Raw genomic sequence first — 5,000 nt, forward strand, 5'->3', positions numbered from 1 at the left:
ATGGGGAACAATTGCAAGCCCCAATCCCTAGCACGAAGGAGGTTCAGCGGGTTACCCCGACCTTTCGGCCTAGGAAGACACGCTGATTCCTTCAGTGTAGCGCGCGTGCGGCCCAGAACATCTAAGGGCATCACAGACCTGTTATTGCTCAATCTCGTGCGGCTAGAAGCCGCCTGTCCCTCTAATAAGAAAAGTAATCGCTGACAGCACGAAGGATGTCACGCGACTAGTTAGCAGGCTAGAGTCTCGTTCGTTATCGGAATTAACCAGACAAATCGCTCCACCAACTAAGAACGGCCATGCACCACCACCCACCGAATCAAGAAAGAGCTATCAATCTGTCAATCCTTCCGGTGTCCGGGCCTGGTGAGGTTTCCCGTGTTGAGTCAAATTAAGCCGCAGGCTCCACTCCTGGTGGTGCCCTTCCGTCAATTCCTTTAAGTCTCAGCTTTGCAACCATACTTCCCCCGGAACCCAAAAGCTTTGGTTTCCCGGAGGCTGCCCGCCGAGTCATCGGAGGAACTGCGGCGGATCGCTGGCTGGCATCGTTTATGGTTAGAACTAGGGCGGTATCTGATCGCCTTCGAACCTCTAACTTTCGTTCTTGATTAATGAAAACATACTTGGCAAACGCTTTCGCTTCTGTTCGTCTTGCGACGATCCAAGAATTTCACCTCTAACGTCGCAATACGAATGCCCCCGCCTGTCCCTATTAATCATTACCTCGGGTTCCGAAAACCAACAAAATAGAACCGAGGTCCTATTCCATTATTCCATGCACACAGTATTCAGGCGGGCTTGCCTGCTTTAAGCACTCTAATTTGTTCAAAGTAAACGTGCCGGCCCACCGAGACACTCAATAAAGAGCACCCTGGTAGGATTTCAACGGGGTCCGCCTCGGGACGCACGAGCACGCACGAGGCGGCCGCACGCCTTCGGCTCGCCCCACCGGCAGGACGTCCCACGATACATGCCAGTTAAACACCGACGGGCGGTGAACCAACAGCGTGGGACACAAATCCAACTACGAGCTTTTTAACCGCAACAACTTTAATATACGCTATTGGAGCTGGAATTACCGCGGCTGCTGGCACCAGACTTGCCCTCCAATAGATACTCGTTAAAGGATTTAAAGTGTACTCATTCCGATTACGGGGCCTCGGATGAGTCCCGTATCGTTATTTTTCGTCACTACCTCCCCGTGCCGGGAGTGGGTAATTTGCGCGCCTGCTGCCTTCCTTGGATGTGGTAGCCGTTTCTCAGGCTCCCTCTCCGGAATCGAACCCTGATTCCCCGTTACCCGTTACAACCATGGTAGGCGCAGAACCTACCATCGACAGTTGATAAGGCAGACATTTGAAAGATGCGTCGCCGGTACGAGGACCGTGCGATCAGCCCAAAGTTATTCAGAGTCACCAAGGCAAACGGACCGGACGAGCCGACCGATTGGTTTTGATCTAATAAAAGCGTCCCTTCCATCTCTGGTCGGGACTCTGTTTGCATGTATTAGCTCTAGAATTACCACAGTTATCCAAGTAACGTGGGTACGATCTAAGGAACCATAACTGATTTAATGAGCCATTCGCGGTTTCACCTTAATGCGGCTTGTACTGAGACATGCATGGCTTAATCTTTGAGACAAGCATATGACTACTGGCAGGATCAACCAGGGAGCTGCGTCAACTAGAGCTGAGCAGCCGGCCGCCCGGGAGTGTGTCCCGGAGGCCCGCGCGAACACGCAAGCGTCCGCTCAATTATTCCGCAAACAGGAGGAGGCTGGGCTCCCCTGCACGATACACCTCGAAACCCTCTCAGGTCCCGGCGGCGCGCAGCGCCGTCCTAAGTACTTGGTCGGGTTCGAGAGAGGCGCAATCGCCCGGAGATAGGCGAGTAGACGCTTTCAGTGCGACCACCCGTGCTCCCAACTGAGCTTGCCGCTGCCGACAGAGGCCCGGGAGCGTGCTGTCGTGGTGTTGCCGGCGGGAGACAACACGCGGCCACAAACAGTGGCCGGGCAGCTCCAACGCCAGCGCCACAGAGGGGCAGAGCCCCACTTGGGTGCCAAAGCGAACTCTCCCAGCACAGCGCACGCGCCAACACATCCGCACAGCTGCGATACAAACCACCTGCGAGAACCGCGGGGGCGACCGAGCAGCAGACGGCGTCGCGGCGCCGAGTGCCGGGCGGCGGCGCATCCTCAACGCACACAGTCCTCAATCGGACCAGCACACTGCAGATGTCCACCGCGCTTCGCACCGGGCCCGCGAGGACCCACTTTGGCCGCACGGCGCCGCGCGCTGGGTGCGCCGGCGCGCAGCTGCGCCGCCTGCCGCGTCCGTCGGCCGGCGCGCCTGCCACTGGGCGCCCCCACCAGCCGGCTGTAGCGCGTGCGCCCACGCAGCGCGCGGCCAGCACGCCGGGCGCTCCCCCCTCACCGGCCGGGGACGGTCCCACCCAGCCACCGCCGCGTATCGCTTCATACCCACATGCCCACTCACGTTCGTGGGTATGACGGGTGTCGCTGAAGCAACCAGTTAATACCTGTACCGATTTTCGCAATCAATGATTCACCTCCAGCGTAAACAACCGCGCAACAACGGATTTCCGGTTCATTTGCGTAACTTGGGCAGCAAACGTAGACGTCCATCTACATTTGCAAATTCAGTGGGTCTTGCATGCCTGGATGATATGCGTCACGACACGCCACATCAGCCCACATACATGCTGCGACGTATGCACGAGAGAACACGTGGAAGGTGGCCCGCGTACGTATGCGAATGCCATTGCACAGCTGCGAAGCTCATTGAACACGCAAACTCCCGCCTGACGAACTAGAGGCGACAGGGGGGCGATATACGTCTTACAGCAGTACACATTACAGTGGATAGCGGGACCATGTGGAACGTACGCAACACTCGCTAGATGTTGTGAGGGTACGCACCGTAACATGAATCAATACGCAGGACACCAGAGAGTGCGAGCACTGACCTATGTTGAGAGGGTTGCGATTAGGCAACGCTACATGAATGTTTCAATTCATATAACAATTACAGGTCAGGTTAGGGCGCAACGTGGGTTAGGTTAGGGCCCAACGTAGGTTAGGTTAGGGCCCAACGTAGGTTAGGTTAGGGCCCAACGTAGGTTAGGTTAGGGCCCAACGTAGGTTAGGTTAGGGCCCAACGTAGGTTAGGTTAGGGCCCAACGTAGGTTAGGTTAGGGCCCAACGTAGGTTAGGTTAGGGCCCAACGTAGGTTAGGTTAGGGCCCAACGTAGGTTAGGTTAGGGCCCAACGTAGGTTAGGTTAGGGCCCAACGTAGGTTAGGTTAGGGCCCAACGTAGGTTAGGTTAGGGCCCAACGTAGGTTAGGTTAGGGCCCAACGTAGGTTAGGTTAGGGCCCAACGTAGGTTAGGTTAGGGCCCAACGTAGGTTAGGTTAGGGCCCAACGTAGGTTAGGTTAGGGCCCAACGTAGGTTAGGTTAGGGCCCAACGTAAGTTAGGTTAAGGCGCAACGTAGGTTAGGTTAAGGCGCAACGTAGGTTAGGTTAAGGCGCAACGTAGGTTAGGTTAAGGCGCAACGTAGGTTAGGTTAAGGCGCAACGTAGGTTAGGTTAAGGCGCAACGTAGGTTAGGTTAAGGCGCAACGTAGGTTAGGTTAAGGCGCAACGTAGGTTAGGTTAAGGCGCAACGTAGGTTAGGTTAAGGCGCAACGTAGGTTAGGTTAAGGCGCAACGTAGGTTAGGTTAAGGCGCAACATAGGTTAGGTTAAGGCGCAACATAGGCTAGGTTAAGGCGCAACATAGGTTAGGTTAAGGCGCAACATAGGCTAGGTTAAGGCGCAACATAGGCTAGGTTAAGGCGCAACATAGGTTAGGTTAAGGCGCAACATAGGCTAGGTTAAGGCGCAACATAGGTTAGGTTAAGGCGCAACATAGGTTAGGTTAAGGCGCAACATAGGTTAGGTTAAGGCGCAACATAGGTTAGGTTAAGGCGCAACATAGGTTAGGTTAAGGCGCAACATAGGTTAGGTTAAGGCGCAACATAGGTTAGGTTAAGGCGCAACATAGGTTAGGTTAAGGCGCAACATAGGTTAGGTTAAGGCGCAACATAGGTTAGGTTAAGGCGCAACATAGGTTAGGTTAAGGCGCAACATAGGTTAGGTTAAGGCGCAACATAGGTTAGGTTAAGGCGCAACATAGGTTAGGTTAAGGCGCAACATAGGTTAGGTTAAGGCGCAACATAGGTTAGGTTAAGGCGCAACATAGGTTAGGTTAAGGCGCAACATAGGTTAGGTTAAGGTGCAACATAGGTTAGGTTAAGGGATGGTGTATGAGGGGGGAGGGGACGAGGTTCGTTCATAGTGATGATGGTAAGTGGACGCCTGAGGCACCCTGAGATGTGTCACGTCAGGATGCACCTTTGGCTCAGGGGAGGTGGTGCGCCGGTTCTGTGGGTGTGGCAAGGGAGTGGCAGACCTGTGTCTTTCATTTCTGCCATTGCTTATATGCTGTGAGACACGCCAGTGTGGTGGTGTTGGCTGCACCCCTGTGTAGCACATGTGTGGGTGTTTGTGGCTTATCTGCGTAATGATGGTTGTTGGAAGTGTGAGATATTCTGTTTTTGGGGTGGACCTCCTGGTTTTGTTATCATAGTGTGAATGGTGTAATGTGGCGGAGAGGATGCACTGGATGTTGTTCCATGGTGGTGCTTAGATATTGTGTCTGTTACAGCCAGAGAGTAGTGTGTGATAGGGTGTCTGGGTGACGTGTAGTTCACATTGTGTGCACAGACTGTCAGCATGTATAGGGACAGTTGTATGTCGTATGTCATCTATATTCCGATGGCTCTGCATCTATTAGTTATCAGCTCCATGTATCAGTTTAATCTGGTTGCAGTCTCGTGGTGTTCTATCTCTGTACAGTAGTAGAGGTGCGACTGCACTACGTAGCTACCCCTTGCGGCAGCTTTCCCCGGTGTATGGCATATGATTATCAGCAATGAG

General features: G+C 53.9%; 1 non-coding gene across 1 annotated transcript in view; it reads right to left on the reverse strand.

The window, feature by feature from the left end:
* Nucleotides 1-1,673, reverse strand: part of LOC126197306 (small subunit ribosomal RNA) — a 1,909-nt gene extending 236 nt beyond the window's left edge. Inside the window, exon 1 of the ribosomal RNA XR_007539677.1 lies at nt 1-1,673. This exon is cut by the window's left edge and continues 236 nt beyond it. This is a non-coding gene — a ribosomal RNA (small subunit ribosomal RNA).
* Nucleotides 1,674-5,000: the final 3,327 nt, after the last annotated feature.

This window comes from Schistocerca nitens, chromosome 7 (genome assembly GCF_023898315.1).
Source record: "Schistocerca nitens isolate TAMUIC-IGC-003100 chromosome 7, iqSchNite1.1, whole genome shotgun sequence".
Taxonomy (NCBI): domain Eukaryota; kingdom Metazoa; phylum Arthropoda; class Insecta; order Orthoptera; family Acrididae; genus Schistocerca; species Schistocerca nitens.